General features: G+C 44.0%; 1 long non-coding RNA gene and 1 pseudogene across 1 annotated transcript in view; both read left to right on the top strand.

Annotated features, from left to right (window-relative positions):
* The window catches only part of LOC124789710, a 753,651-nt gene that overhangs the window by 159,533 nt on the left and 576,738 nt on the right, over positions 1–17,380 (top strand). The window lies entirely within an intron of this gene.
* Positions 12,343–12,459, top strand: LOC124790279 (annotated as a pseudogene).

The raw sequence follows: 17,380 nt of genomic DNA, 5'->3' as shown, positions 1-17,380 counted from the left end.
TCGGCCGCCGCTAACGCGCGGCTTCCCTGATTGACGACGCTCCGCCAGTCACGCCTCCCTACATCTCTGGGGGGTGATTTCTCGTGGCCTCCGCACTCGAACGCTTCACATGTACGTCTGTGCAACGGACAAGTTCTCGACTCTCAATCTTGCAAAAACTTGTTTATTTATTGCTTATTTATCCTAATCAGATTACGACATTAAGACCCTCTCTTACATCTGACCAGTAACAAAATATACAAAAAAATTACATAACAGTCACAATAATAATAATTTGCATTATTAATCAAATCTATAACTGGCAATAATAATAATAATAATAATAATAGTAATAATAATAATAATAATAACAATAACAGTAACACTAATACGCTACGCCCGAGGGCTGCTGTTCCTCCTAGACTTTACGGACTGCCGAAGGTGCACAAGGAATCGATTCCGTTACGTCCCACTGTCAGCAATATTGGTGCCCCAACGTACCTTCTCGCCAAGCACCTCAAACAACTGCTTAGGCCTTACGTTGGGAGATGTACACACCACATCAGTAACTCCGTGGATTTCCTGATACGCATCAACAACCTTGTGCTTAAGGAATCTGACATACTGGTGAGCTTCGACGTGGTATCTCTATTCACTAAAGTTCCGTTACAAGAATCCTTGGAACTCATCAGCCAGAAATTTGACGAAGAGATCACCAACCTTTTCAGACATGTTCTGACATCAACTTACTTCTTATTTGACGGTGAATACTACGAGCAGACAGAAGGAGTAGCCATGGGGAGTCCACTCTCACCCGTGGTCGCAAATACGTACATGGAACATTTCGAGGAGGAAGCTCTCGAATCAGCACATCTAAAACCCGTCTGTTTCTTTAGATATGTGGATGATACCTTCGTTATCTGGCCACATGGAAGGGATAAACTGACAGACTTCCTCACACATCTCAACTCCAGACACGAGAATATTAAGTTCACCATGGAGATCTAGATGTTTTGATTAGAAGACGAGCTGACGGCACTTTGGGCCACAGCGTGTATAGGAAGAAGACGCACACCGATTTGTACCTACATGCGGATACCTGCCACCACCCGGCACAAAAGAATGGCGTGCTCAAAACTTTTGTACACAGAGCTCACACCATCTCCGACAGGGACAGTCTCCAACAAGAATTGGACCATCTGAAGACCGTGTTTCGGAGGAACGGTTACAAGGAAGGGCAAATTCGGAAGGCTCTACATCCCACACCTGCAGCACCGGCGGAAACTGAGGATGAACCTCAGGAGGCGGTGGCCCTGGCTATTATTCCGTTTTGTGGGGCCTTGTGCGGAAAAATTGGACGCATTTTACGTAAACACCAAGTGGAGACCATCTTCCGTCCTCCAAACAAAACCAAGAACCTTCTTGGTACTGTCAAGGACAACCTTGGTCTACGTAAATCAGGGGTTTATCAGATACCTTGCCAATGCGGTAGTGTATACATAGGTCAAACCATTCGTACCATTGAGGACCGATGCCGAGAACATCAACGGCACATAGACTGCGACAGCCCAGTACGTCGGCAATCGCTGAGCATTGCCTGTCAGAACTCCACAGCGTGGATTATGACCAAACCAAAGTCCTGACACAGACTTTCAAATACTGGGACTGTGTCATCAAAGAAGCTATAGAGGTCAGTGTAAGGAAGCCACAACTAAATCGTGACAGCGGTTACGTTCTTAGCAAGGCGTGGGAAGCCGCGATCACCCAGATTAAGAAGAAAAAGGATATTTTCCAGAGAGTACAGACTTCGAGGGAGGAGGGAAGAATAACGAGAGCGGTGCCGGCAGACCCTCCTGAACGAGAAGACCTAGGAAGCAGCGCCCAGACGGCGGGAGAACGGACGCTGTACCTGGACCGCACCGACTCATAGGAAGCGCCTGTGGGAGGAGCGGGAGGGGGACTGTCCTATATATACCTGGAGCCGGCCCACCGCCGGTCAGTACATCAGCGCACCTGATGATGGCAACGTGGTCGATTGCCGAAATATTGTGTCCTATGCACACTCATACCAGGCTGTTCACCCGAGAATTATTTCGTCACTAACAATAACAATAAAATAATGGAGACATTAAGAATGACATTGATTAGTTTAGCGTTTTTGAACCCTGTATGGTGTTAGAAGAAGTGGAAGGTACAGTGAAAGAAGAGAGGATTGAAATGAAAGTGACAGTTTGGCTTCTGGGAAAGAAGAGAATTTCCGTGGAGAACTCTGCAGACAAGTGGAGGAAAAATTGGTGGGGGAGGAAGGGTTGATGAGATTGAACTGCAAGAAGAGAAAGCTCCTGTGATAGGTAGGCCATTAGCTGTCTGTTGAAGTTTCAAAGAATTTTAATTTTAAGGAAGATCGTTCCAAAGTTGGGTTCCTGATACAGAAAATGGTTTAGAGAACATGGCAGTGTTCTGTAGTGGATCAGGGGGATTTTAGTTCGTTGAGAACGAATATTCTACTGGGTTGTTTAGATAGTAAGGTAAGGGGTTAAGAGTGCAAAGATTGAGAAGACGATGCAGCAAACACAGGTTATGATAATCATTACGCTTATCGGCACATAGCCGTGATAACTGTTCATGTGCAGGAGTAATATGGTCGAAGTAGCGTACATCAGATATGTATCGCACACAAGCGTTTATCGGCAGCTGCAGCCGATGTGGGCTCTCCTAGGAAAGAACTTGGAGAACAGGGCCGCCATAATCAAGGATGAGGAGTATTAGTGACGCTACGAGTTGCTCTTTAAGCTGGAGAGGAAATATTTTTTTATTTTTCGGAAACAAAGTGATGCTGATTCTTTTTTACAGGTTGCAGTTGTCTGTTGAGTTCTGTCTAGGTGATGGTCCAGAATTATCCCCAGATTCTTTGCAGAAGAAGAAAAGGTGATTTCCGTGCTGTTGAGGATTAAGGTTGGAAGAGATTCTCTAAACTGAGGAGTAATAAGCCTTTTGTGAGCGACTAAAACATTTTAACAGTTGTACACAAATAAAAATCACCTACGGGTGCCATAAATAGAGACCAACGGCCATACAATAAATGACATTCCTTAAGGAAGAGAGGGAGACGGGGATTTAACGACCCGTCGACGGCGAGGGGTAGCTCATCACTTAGAAAGAAAGTACTGGTTGTACAAAAGTGAGCAGAAAGGATCATAGAAGGCGTCCACCAACAGTCGTCATTAGGTTCCTCTTCAAGGAGTTGGGCATTGTAACTGCTAATATAGGGCATTGTAACTGCTAATATAGGTATATTTCCTAATGAATTTCATCATCACAAGAATAGTGATGTCCACACGTACAACACTAGAGGAAAATGACCTTTATTACCCATTGTTAAAGCTTTCAATGACTGAACAAAGAGTTCAGTATGCACCAACAAAAAATTTTGATCAGTTGCCCAATACCATAAAATGCCTGACAGGCAGCGAAGTGAGCTTCGAATCTAACCAAAAGTTGTGGTAGCACGTATTGATACCACCCCCATGGGCATCGCGAAGTTGGTAACAGAATTGCAAGTTTCCGTTAGACGCTGATAGCGGTGGTGCGGGATCTCGCAGACCCAATGGTGCGTACCTGCCGAGCCATGGCTGCAGCGGCTCCGTACCACGAACGTCGTCTGTCGCAGCGATGCAGAATGGCCGGCGGAGGCCACTTGCACTTGGAGCCTCATCATTATGTCACCATTGCTCTTCTTCGTACACTTGGAGAAAGACAACTGAAGTAATTCCTCTGTTATGTTAACTTGTTCGCTAACCATTTCTGCCCCTGTTCAACTTTCCTACGACGACAGTTGCCACACCATTTTGTAGCCCTCCTCTCTTTACCACTGTGTATGAAGTTGTACACAACAAAAATCGTTCCTCTTGGACAATTCTTTCTGTTCCATCGAAGGATTTTTATTTAAAAACGGATGGTCTGTAAAAAGTGTAGTTGCTTGATTGTTGCTGTTGTGGTCTTCAGTCCTGAGACTGGTTTGATGCAGCTCTCCATGCTACTCTATCCTGTGCGAGCTTTTCATCTCCCAGTACCTACTGAAGCCTACATTCTTCTGAATCTGCTTAGTGTATTCATCTCTTGGTCTCCCTCTACGATTTGATCGGGACTAAAAAATTATATGTTCATTAATGTGAACACCTATATGTATACTCGTGCATATCCTGTAAAGTGGCTCGTTCCACACCATTTCGATAAAAGAATCTTTCAAATCATCTGTGAAACATGTAATTAACTAACTAACGAACAAGCAGACCGGGCAGCCACAGAGACCTTCAGGCAACAGAATACGGTATTCCCCTGCAGGCTGTCGTCTCACTGGTGAGTCAGAGAGCCATAGAACTGTCGTAGGTGGAGCGGCTGGCAGCTATGGACACGAAGTTGCGGCCAGCGAAGGCGGCTATTGGGCATTGACGTACCCCCTACTCTGGTCACTACGAAGTCTCCCTGACCTGCTCCTGAATAGGACACTGTCCATTGCTTCGTGGTTTCATACTGTGGCGGAACCCCCCCCCCCCCCCCCCCCCCACCCTCACCCGTTTTCCATTCACAGTTTGTGATGCCTCTGGTGGATTAACCCCTGTACGCCACATTTTAAGTGAGTGAATTTCGTATTTTAACGGGAGGGCGGAATCAAATGTAAGTGGACTCTATTTCAGTTAACGATGAGACCAATCTGCTAAAATGTCTCATATTTTGTGTAACGTTTAAATTCCAGCCTTAGCTTAGTGTGTTGCATGGTGACTGGCTCATACATCTTCGGTCCAATGATCAGCACGCCACATTTATTTGTCGTCCTGTTGAATTTTTCTTTTTTTAAGTTGTAGTTTTGTTACACGCGCCCGCAGATGTGTGTGTGTGTGGGGGGGGGGGGGTGCGCGCGCGTGTACATGTGTGTGTTGTGTGCGTTTTCTTCTGTTGTCACTGTTAACCAAACTCGTTCGTCTTCTGAGAGATTTTAGTGGAAACGCAAAGGAACTGGCTGTCGTATGCCCAAACCAACAAATCCATCATCGTAATCACTATTCCTTCGTAAAAGCGTCAACGAACATGTGCAATGTGCCCCTTGCTATCAGGAAAAAGGTGTACGAGACAAAAGTGTGTGTGCCGGTGGCTCACATATCTCGGGCATTCCGCTTGCTGCCCTTTAGAAATGCGTGTAGTCACGCAATAGGCGTGCCCCCGGGCCACGTGGAAACACGTTCTCTGCACACCTTTATTCCTCTGTGGGTGGAGGGGGACAGAATAGAGCAGAAAGCACAACGCATCATTTTCCCACAGAGTCCGCAATTTTGTAGGAAGTGCCGTGTAGCACGAACCTGTGGGATTACAGGTGCGAGCGATGTGGGGAAACCCGTGCTATTTCACTGCACCACGTCGGTAGGATTTATAGAGCACAAATGGTGTGGGTCTGTTGTTAACCTGTCATTTCTCTTGCACGGCCAAATGGTGGAAACAGAGGACAGTGACGTACTGTACTAGAAACACACGTAGCTTTGCAGGAGAGTTTCCAATCAGCTGCTTCACTGGATATCGTTGGAACTCTAACTGCGAGCGAGTAAGAAAATGATAAAAAATGCCTTAGCGAGATTTACGACTATTTACCGTCTGAATATTTCTTTTCACCTACGTCACTGGTAATAATCAGTGATTAATTAATACTTGGTGTTCTTTGGCGCTAAGCACTATGGGACTTAATATCTGAGGTCATCAGTCCTTGGTGTTCTTTATTCAACGATCTGTTGCAGCTAGCTTTTAAAGAGACCAAATTCGATGCTTTGCAGGCGGAGTGGAAATTTATATTGTAGCTGACCATCGTCGTTTGATATTATGTATTTTATCACGTGAGCCTAATGTCCTCGGGATGAGCACTTAACATACCTGGACATGATTCACGAGTCAATGGAAACCGGTTTGTGTGAATAAAACTACAACAAAATCGGCAACTGGATTCTGTGATTTCAATAAACATACAGTCAAAAGATATGAAAGAAATCCAGTGCTCTGAGGAGTGGCAACTCAAGCATCCTCTGATGAATAAGGCATCTGATTTTATACCCATATTCAAAGCTATCTTCGGACTGAAGACCTCAGCAACAATAACATTCAGCAATTTACTAAGTTCGTGGCAGCGGGTACTTCCCTTTGTGGCTCGTACTGGTTTCCTTATTATTCATTTGCAATGCAGCCCGGGAAGAATGATTTCGATGCTTCTATGTGCGCAGGTGTTAGTCTAATCTCGTCTTCGCGAACCGTAGGTGGCTGTCATGTATTTCACTTTTTCTTTCTTAATACTCGCCCGTCAAAGATTGTAAGTAGGCTTTGACGGAACAGTGGACATCTATCTTTAACCGTCTGCCAGTTGAGAATTTTGGGCATTTCCAAGACGCTAAGTCTTCCTTTGTATACGTCCAATTGTGTGGATCCCACAAACGTGAGCAACATACTAACAAGTAATTTGTACGTAATCTCCATTGCAGAAGAATTGCATTTTCCCAGTATCCTATGAATTAACTGGAGTCTTTACATTTAATTGAGCCTACGTGACAATTTTACTTCATATACCCACAAAATTTTACCCAAAGGATTCTATAAGGAGGAAAAAAAAAAAAAGAACACGTTGGCCCATCTCGGCTCATGCAAGCAGTTATTCGGGTTGGCATTAATTAATAAGAGTTGTTGGATGTCCTATTGAGGGCTATCGTGCCAAATTCTGTTCAATTGGCGCGTTAGTTCGTGAAAATCCCGAGCTGGTTGGAGGGTCCTGCCCACAATGTTCCGAACGTTCTCAGCTGGGGTGAGACCCGGAGACCCAGCTGGACCAGGTAGGCTTTGGCAAGCTCGAAGACGAGCAATAGAAGCTTTCGCCCTGTGCAGGCGCACATTATCTTGCTGAAATGTAAGCCAAGGGAGAATTGCCGGGAAGGGCAACAAAATGGGGCGTCGATGTACCGCTGTGCTATAAGGGTGCCGCAGTGACCAAAGTGGTCCTTTTATGAAAAGAAAGTCTACCCCGAACTGTCATTCCCGTTTGTCAGGTCGTATCTTGGGCTACAGTCAGGCTAGTATCCTCCCGCTGTTCGAGGTGACTCCAGGCACGTCTTCACTGGTCATCAGGACCAAATTCGGAACGGGACTCATCACAGAAGACAATTCTAGTCCAGTCGGTGAGATTCCAGGCCGAAGACGTGTCTGGAGACGTTCCAGGCAGCACTGGGATATCAACCTGACTGTCACCCGACATACGGCCCGACAACCAGTAGTTATGGCCTGGGGTGTCATTTCACTTCATAGCAGGACCCCTTTGGCTGTCATTCGCGACACCCTCACGGCACAGCGAGACGTAGGCGATATTCTATGCCCCGTTTGTTGCCCTTCATGGTAAGCCATCCTGAGTTTACATTTCAGCAAGATATTGCCCGCCCGCACAGGACGAGAGTTTCTACTGCTTGTCCAACAAGGATCTCTGCCCAGTTCGGAACGTTAGGGGCATTATGGGCAGGCCCCTCCAACCAGCTCGAGACGATGGCGATCTGAGGCACCAATTACACATAATTCGGCACGATATCCCTTAGTGGGACATTTATCAATCAATGCCAAGCCGAAAACAGCTTGCATAAGAGTCAGAGGTGGACCAACGTGTAACTGACTTGTTCTATTTGTGAAGCTCTTTCTCTTGAATAAAACATACATTTTTCTGAGATTTTAATCATCTGTTTGTCTGTATATGTACATTACATATACTGATTTCCGTCTCATTCGTATAATTTCTTCGTGGTGTGTCCTTTTTTTGTCTTAGAGTGTATTTACATGAGCTGTCCGATTACAATTCGAACTCATTGACATTGCAATCATAATACGAGTGCACTGGCGATTTTATTCGATGCGGACAATGCGTGACCTAATCTGTGCCTTGACTCTTTCTAATCAGAGGGGTCGATCTTACACGGTCGCTTTAAAGCACATACATGTAATACAAAGTTCATCCTCACACATTTTTAGTAAGTAGACAAGTTAGCACCTACTACACACTATAGAGTTTTCGATTCTCTCATGGCTACATGTTGACATATGTCCTGTAGGAGTCTGTCTCGATTTCTTCGACTCGCGTTGGTTTGACGGTTTTTTTGACGTTTTGGTAGCACGAGTGGCTGACAATACCAAAGTTTTATCCGGCATTGCTCCAGTCTACGGCCGGCAATTTATAGTACTGACACATTTGTAAATCAACTTTTAATAAACTCATGTGTAATTCTTTATGTACATGCATGATTTGAAAAGTAGCTTTTTAAGGTGTTTGCTGACGCCATCAGCTTTCATGTGACACATCGTATGATGAGGTTCCTCCAGTGGTTAAGTACTTATTAATTTTATAGTCTATTGTAATTAACACAATTCCAGATTCCATAATTTTAAGTCCGTAATTAAGTTTGAAGTAGCAATGAACTCGTCTCATCGCTGCAGATTTAGTGGCGTACTTGGTTTTAGGGTTCTGCGCCTCCATCAGTAAAAATGGAGCCCTTAGAGGATCGCTTTGTTGTCCGTCTGTTAAGAACACTTTTTCTCAGAAATGGGTGGGCGTATCAAGTTCAGATATTAACGTCTATGGTCCTATGTAGGTATAAAAATTTTAAATTCTAAGCCACTTCAATCAAAATAATACGGCCGTTTTTGTCATATATTTTGATTCCAAAACCTCGCTCATCAAAATCAATAGGCTGATCCCCGTTGACGAAGAATCATGAAATTTGGCAAGAAGCAAGGTTTTCACTGTAACGTAAAGGAAAAACTCGAAACTCCAACTATTGTTAATTTGTAATTATATCACACAAAACTGAATTTTTTTTCTTTTTTTATCCGTCTGCCTCTGGGAAAGTTTGACGTATCAAGTTCAGGTTTATGTCACATGCTAAGGTCTATGGTCCCCTGGCGGGGTAAAAATAGCTTCTAAATCAGTGCAAACAAAAGATACGGTCGTTTATGTCACAAACTCGATAACTCACTCCTCATAACCCATCGGCTGCTTCCCGTTGACCTAAACCACGAAATCTGTCAGGGAGCTGTTTCACAGTACAAGTAAAGGAAATATCCAGAAATTGTTGATTTGTCATATCATACGAAAAAATAATTTTTTTGTCATTTTTTTTATCCGTCTGTCTGTTTGTTTGTCCGTCTGTTAAGACCCTTTTTCTCTGGAATCGTCTGGCGCGTTAAGTTCAAATTTATGTCACATACTAAGGTCTATGGTCCCTTGGCGACGTAAAAAGTGTAAGATTCTAAGTCAGTGAAGTGAAAAGATTCGATCATTTATGTCATTTATTTTGACACTTGAAAATTCACTCTTCAGCTTCTACGAGATACTTCCCGTTGACCTAGAATCATGAAATTCGCCTAGAAACAAGGCTTCACAGTACAAGCACAGTAAAAAACTGAAACTTGTTAAAATATAATTACATTACATAAAAATATCCTTTGCTATTTGAACATATGAGTACATTGCACTCATCATCCGTCAAAATCGTAACATACAAACAAAATGTAAGTTGTAGTCCTGTTTTAGTAACTAAATAAAATGTTTTATTAAATCTTCACAGTATATAAACTGAATCCCTCTGCTCGCTTCTTTCTGTACGTCTGGCCTTGTTTGACGAACTACTGTAGAGATTTTGATACGGTTTGGGATTCCCGGGACCGATGTCGATAACAGGCAAAAATCGTCGAGATTCTCGATTTCCAGGCTGGATGAACTGTCTGTACATACAAAGTTTGTACGAAACTCTCAGTGCGCGAGTCCTAATCGCACTTGGCCAATTTTTTTTCTGGATTATGTCTGTAGGGCCTGTGATGTAGAGTAATATTCATCTTCCATTTCAATCATCTTTGTCCCCATTTTTCATTTCAGTCATCTCCTGCTTACATGTAAGCAGGAGATCCCGGGTTCGAGTCCCAGTCGGGGCACACATTTTTAACACGTCCCAAATGATGTATATCAACGCCCGCTTGCAGCTAGGGTATCGATTTAATTATCATTTCATTCTAGAGAAGCTGCACGGTTATCAAGGTATCTGTTCTTTCGGGAACAGCTACTACCCTGATATATAGTCAAAATATAGCTACCCGGCCATTGACCTTCTTGAGCGAACACACACGTTATGCCCCAACTCGTACTGGACTTGGTAGATTAATCCGCCACGAGTAATGAGTGTGATGGGCAAACATCTATTAGGTGCACTACGAATGTAGTGGTGTGGACATGTTGGGAATGTGGGTCTCACGGGGAGCATGCAAGGGATAAGTCCCTGTAGGCGCACTATCCTCTGTGCCATCGGTGGCTCAGATGGATAGAGCGTCTGCCATATAAGCAGAAGATCCCGGGTTCGAGTCCCCGTCGGGGCACACATTTTCAACATGTCCCCAGTGATGTATATCAAAGCCTGTTTGCAGCTATGGTGTCGATTTAATTATCAATTCACTCACCACTGTCTCTCGTTTCGCGAGCCGGCTTCTTGTAATGTCAGAATAAGATAATACGTTTTTGCGCTTTGTGAAGCGCACAGTTTAATATTTCTGACACATTAAAAACGAAAGTTGGCAAGTTTTGCACTATTTTGAAACGTTATGAGGATCTGTCTGAATATTTGTGCAAGATTTTTCAGAGAGTAGTTCATTATAGATAAAAAATACTGTTGATTATCGGATAATCGCGGAATTATAATGCAGACCTAAGGAATGTCAGTTTAGGATGTGCGGGATGAACGACAGCTAAGAACGTTACGGAAACAATTGCATTCGTTTACGGAAGTGACAGTCTTCAGTCGAAATAGAGAGATGTAGAGGGGTCAGTTCAAGCAGTGGAAAGCTGCGTACTGCCTATATGGAAGTAAGTCGTCGGAGCAGGTTTTCCCGGCCTCAGAATTCAGCAGTAATAGCAAGGACAGAGCGGCCGTTGTGAAACGTGCGCTTTGTGTGTGTCGAGTGGACCGAAATGCGTGTGCGTGCAGGCTCGGAATACGCGAAACAGCCGCGTGGGTGGGGTGGGGACGCGGAGGGTCCTGGAAATTGGCCGCAGTCTCTCTGCGGAGTCGTGAAGGCGGCGACCTCAAAGGACGGAGCGGCGGGGGTGGAGGCAGGCGCGCCCCGGCCCTGCCGCTGCCTCTGCCTTCCCGTGCGCCGGCAAATCTCTAAACGGCGTTCGCCAGCCGCTCCCCTGTCTACCGAGTGACCGTACAAAACACTGTGGTTGCACGGAGGGAGCGTGGCGCAACACGTAAGAATTGTGTCCGGTGTCTGGAATAGATAAGCCGTTTGTGCTGACCCGAGGCTTTGCTTGTATTTAAGTGTTGGCAGGTCGGCACAGAGTAACGAATGCAGCGCCAGCTATTGATTGCTTAGGAAGCCATGAGAGTCATATTTTGTTAGGGATAAGAAAGGCTTTTCTTTTACTACTTTTCTTCCACTCTTCTGTCTTTGTTTTATTTGCTATCGATTTAGGTGCAATTATGGTTTCATCTTCAGCACTGTGATCGTTGTGATGCACCAGCTCAAGAATATCCCGTTAATGAAGCTAGTATCGTCTAGTGTAGTAACTACAACACTCAAGTCTTACAATTACCGCACTAGAGGATGCTGTGCAAAAACCACAGCGTATAATGGCGTATCATCTCGATTGCAGTGCCGAAGATCAAGCGGTAAGAGCTTCTAAACAGACAGCAAATAAATTAAAGCAATAACCAAAGCTTAGCGGAAGAAATTAGTGAGACGATAGCCTTTACTTTCCACAACAAAATATTCCGAGTGCAATTTAACCAACAAGAAAGAAGGTAAAGGGGAGTGTCTATATTATGGCGGCTCCTAATTAGTACCATTACTATAAAAATTCTACCTCTTGTACTACCGGCTATTTAGAGAAGTCAGCATGAGCTACATGCTTCTTGGAGCCATATTGTCAGCTACAGATTTTGTGTCTCGAGGAACAAAATGGCTCTGAGCACTATAGGACTTAACTTCTGAGGTCATCAGGCCCCTAGAACTCAGAACTACTTAAACCTAACTAACCTAAGGACATCACACACATCCATGCCCGGGGCAGGATTCGAACCTGCGACCGTAGCGGTCGCGCGTTTCCAGACTGTAGCGCCTAGAACCGCTCGGCCACTCCGGCCGGCTCTCGAGGAACAGTTCGTCTGAAGACAGTGTTATTTTGTTATAGTTTCCACCAAACTTTTTGTGTACGTCGCAAAGAGAATTGCTGTTATATGGTAAGTAGTAACATAATGTTTTATTCATGTGTGAATATTCATGGAATAACCTTAGTTTTTAGTCACGGGCAACGGCCTTGTCGCAGTGGATACACCGGTTCCCGTCAGATCACCGAAGTTAAGCGCTGTTGGGCGTGGCCGGCACTTGGATGGTCGACCGTTGGGACGCCATGCGTTGTTGCCGTTTATCGGGGTGCACTCAGCCTCGTGATGCCAATTGAGGAGCTACTCGACCGAATAGTGGCGGCTCCGGTCTAAGAAAACCATCATAACGACTGGGAGAGCGGTGTGCTGACCACTCGCCCCTCCTAACCGCATCCTCAGCTGAGGATGTCACGGCGGTCGGTGGTCCCGCAGCGCCACTTGTGGCCTGAAGACGAAGTACTTTGAGTGCTTTAGATAGTCACGGGTCTGTATTATTTGTGATTAGTTCGTAGGAAATTAAGAAATAGAAAATGCTGACGTTGCTTATACGGTACCGTCATAAGTTTACGATTTTGCACCGGTACAGTTTCAGAAACTTGCTCATATTCTGAGCTTTGAAAATGCGTTTCGCTTTATTAATGCAGCATAATGTTAAGATAGGCTGCGGTGAAATTTCTAATGTGTTCTTTTTCCTAAGCTACTAATTAAAATTATTTTGTCTCGCAGTATGGCAACAGAATATCGTTATGGAAAGTGTAGCACAGATGAACGGCATTTAGCTGTAATAGCATATCTAACTCGAGATCGTGGATTAAAGAAATGTGCATGCATATAAAATTTTGTCTCAACCAATAATATAAAGGCAAACCGAAAATAAAAGAAGTGCAAACGGGGACAGAAAAAATTTTGCCTACAGAATAAGTGTTATCCAACGAAATTGAAAATTAATTTGAAGAGCTTATTATTCTTACATCTGAAGAAATAGTATTCGCTTTATGCACATTGTACCTCAGAAAGCTTACTTTCGACATTGCGGGAATAAACAGATTGCCCCATAATCTCAATGCAGAAGAAACCATGGCAGACAAAATATGAGCTAAAGGTTTTATCGAAGAAATAGCACCGAATCCGAGGAAAATCATGAAAGTTCCAAGCAAAAGCATGCCCAAGGAGTCTGTTTGCTGGCGAGTATCCTATGGAAGAAAAAGTTAACCAAAACGAAGGAGATTAAATTTAGAATTAGAGCTTCACCTGTGAAAGGTAATTGTTTTGGAGACTCTCAGGAGAAACCATTACAGAATTTCATTTGTAAATCAGGGGACTGGTATTGCGAATTGTGGGAGGAAGATCGAATGGAAAAAAAGGATAAGATACATGAAATGCAAAATGTGGATTCATGGAAAGTGCACAGAGGTGGGAAAAGAAGTGAAAAAGTTAAATTGTGATGTAACAAATAAATTATGGAACATTTCCTTAGAATAATACCTATCTTCAAACTAAGGGACATAGGTTAAAAGTGTGGTACTATTTCTACACCCACTGGCACAAGTTAGGAACTGATTCCCAGTTTCTACCAATTGCAGATGTTTGGAAAATTAAGTATAGTGTGTTTATTTTTCTCAGAACTTCCATTCTTTAAATCAAATTCTAAGCACAACTTCTGACAACTGAGGATGGCTTGTTTACAAAATTTTGTAACTTAGCTGTTGAAGCTACGATCATCAGTCTTCTGAATGGTTTGATGCGGCCCGCCACGAATTCCTCTACTGAACCAACCTCTCCATCTCGGAGCAGCACTTGCAACCTATGTCCTCAATTATTTGTTGGATTTATTCCAATGTCTGTCTGCTCTATAGCTCCCTCTAGTACCATGGAAGTAATTCCCCGATGTTTTAACTGATGTCCTATCATCCTGTCCCTCCTCCTTCTCACACATTATTAATTACAAACCATATCTATATCTTAGCAGAGTCATATTCGTCTCGTCTGAGCCACATAGTACGTTGTGTCACGCTGTATAGCTGCTTAAATTCCGCAGGCGTCTTGCTTAGCTTAAAACCTACAGTAAAGACTGTAGGAAAAGTTAAAGACTGGTGTCGAGACATTAAAAGTGGCCATACAAATATCAACGATAAACAGCAAAGTGGCAGGTCTTTTAAAAATTTTGTGTGGTTTAATAGGCTAGTGCAAGGCTTTGAATTGGACGCCACTTAGGCGATTTGCGTGTCCCTAATCTACCCGAGTTACCCAACTGGGAAAAGGGGACATACAATTTAAAATCCCTGGTGAATCCTCACATCGTTGAGGAATGAAGTGAAGAGAAAGGCAGAGTGAACATTTCCATAGTCCGATTTTGATTTCCTGTGACATTTTGGTTTCCAGGCACTCGCTTTACTGCCAGGCCATATGGCCTGACTATGCAGATAGATGAAATCGTGGAACAAGTGAAACATAAACTGCGGCCTGATCGACGATTAGTGCCCTGTCTGGTGTAATTCCATACGTTGGACACTGCACTGTTTACACGACTGTCCCTTAAAAGCTCGAATATCCCGAACTGTATGCAAGCTGGGTGCCGAAAATGCTTGCTGCCTCACAAAATTACAACGAATGTCAAGTGAACGAACGTTTTCGGACCGCTGTCGACGGGATGGAAATGGCTTTTTCCCCTACACTGTTGCGTGCAATGACACTCAGATAGCTTACAGCAACATCGAATCGAAACTTCAGTACAGTATGCGATACTAAATTTATTTTATTGGCAAATTAAGATATTAGTTAAAATAAGAGAAAACCCTGCCTCTCGATTTTTTTTGTGTCCTCCAGGCGAAAGAGAGACGAACATTGCCAAACATTATTCCTTCAGTACAGGAGTAATTTTAGTGCAGTTTAATTTGCAACCTCCACACTATATTTGTTTCTCTATAAAATTTAGCCCAAATTTACTTCCAACTCTCTAAAAGTCTACGTATTACCAGAACTATGTCCCTAAAAAGTGTTGTCCAACGTAAATTCGTATTCTAACTAACCTTTGACTAAACAGAACCTAATTTGAACTGAACTGTAACAAATCTGAATGCAGCTTGTCTTTATATTAAATGCGCAACGGAAGTAAAACTATTATCTGACCATAATCAAAATTTCCACTTATCTCACGTCTTGACAACGTTGTTGAATATTTCTCGAAAGCACATTAGCAATCAGCAAGCAGGCAGCGGCTAAGCTAGATTCCTGTTTCTGAATAAAATTTCCGTCTGTTGCATACCACTATTGGTTATGCGTAGTGATAAACAGTGGGGTGGGGAAAGTAACAGTTCCTATGAAATGATATTCCGAGACAACGAATTTAGAATGAAGCATATATTCAAAAACACAGAATAAAACGTCGCGTGATTTTCACACATAAGATAGGTGTGAACAACACTATGGTTAACAAAGCGAACAATGATTTAAAAAGGGTACAATGTAACAGAGAATTTGTATAAGAATGAAACAGCTTAATCGATTAATATGTTAATGCGTGACTCAGGGAAGTGGAATGGTCTGCCGCGCGGGATTAGCTGAGCGGCCTAAGGCTCTGCAGTCATGGACTGTGCGGTCCCCGCGGAGGTTCGAGTCCTCCCTCGGGCATGGGTGTGTGTGTTTGTCCTTAGCATAATTTAGGTTAAGTAGTGAGTAAGCTTAGGAAGTGATGACCTTAGCAGTTGAGGCCCATAAGATTTCACACACATTTGAACATTTTTGGGATGGTCTTTCTCTCAGCTCTGAGCAAGTGAACAAAGTTAGCTAGCTCCCAATAATCATTTTTACAAATTATCTGCGCAGTGCTGCAATCTTACCTCAGACTTCCTGTCTTCAAAAAATGCTAACGTTATTCAAAATTTATATTCTCTTCGCTTTCCAGTGAATACATCTTATTCAACTTTCTTCATCTAACAGTTGCAAACATAAGTCAACACAGCATTACAGAATACTTCCATCACCTACCAAACTTCAACACAGAATGTATGTGTCTGCGCAGAGGCAAAGAATCCACCACAAGATCAAAAATTGTTTAATAGCGACGTAACTTGCTCTTTTTCCCTCCGACGTGCACATCGATAACATACAAAAACCAAAATGACATGGCCACCTTAGAAATTTTAAGGTAACGCCTTTCGAACAATGATTATTTGTTGTCAGCAATATGGCGGTGACCGTTAGTGAAGCTCTTTCGTTTGAAGGAGGGCGCCAGGATCAGGGATACATCACAGGGATGTAGGTCTCAGTGAGAACCAGCCTGGTAATGACAACATAACAGACCTGGATAGCTCGCTCAGAACTCGCTGAACACACACAGGCTGTAGTAGAAACGGTTGTGTGGTGTGGCTACTATAGACAATAGAGCCTACCCTGACCGCCTGCTGTTTTCTTGCTGGGACCGAGTTTTTAAACAGAACTGAGTAGGATCGCTCAGTCTCACTTTGTGTCTTTTGTCGGTGCCCTGGAGCAGTCAATACGAAGCCACAGAGGACCGCGTGGACCACCGCCACCACAACACGGCGGGCTGCTGCGCCTGCAGGATAGGCAACACTCCGTCACGCTCCACTGCTCCTCCTCCCTGTCTCGCTCGTCTCAAACTTCGCTGTTCCTCAAATTCCGTATTCTTAGCTTGAAACTGTTGTGAGAGGAACACCTGAAAGCCAGTAAAGTCGAAGGCCGAGGGGCTGCGCTCCCTGTCAGGTGCGCCGATGCGGTCCATCTACCCTATGTGCTCCATTCATCTACATCTACATTTATACTCCGCAAGCCACCCAACGGTGAGTGGCGGAGGGCACTTTACGTACCACTTCATTACTTCCCTTTCCTGTTCCAGTCGCGTGTGGTTCGCGGCAAGAACGACTGCCGGAAAGCCTCCGTGCGCAAACGAATCTCTCTAATTTTAGTCGTGATCTCCTCGGGAGGTATAAGTAGGGTGAAGCAATATATTCGATACCTCATCCAGAAACGCACCCTCTCGAAACCTGGCGAGCAAGCTACACCGCGATGCAGAGCGCCTCTCTTGCAGAGTCTACCACTTGAGTTTGCTAAACATCTCCGTAACGCTATCACGCTTACCAAATAACCCTGTGACGAAAGGCGCCGCTCTTCTTCGGATCTTCTCTATCTCCTCTGTCAACCCGACCTGGTACGGATCCCAC

This window comes from Schistocerca piceifrons, chromosome 3 (genome assembly GCF_021461385.2).
Source record: "Schistocerca piceifrons isolate TAMUIC-IGC-003096 chromosome 3, iqSchPice1.1, whole genome shotgun sequence".
NCBI lineage: Eukaryota > Metazoa > Arthropoda > Insecta > Orthoptera > Acrididae > Schistocerca > Schistocerca piceifrons.
Note: the sequence above shows the minus strand (reverse complement) of the source record. Positions and strands in the feature narration are given on the sequence as shown.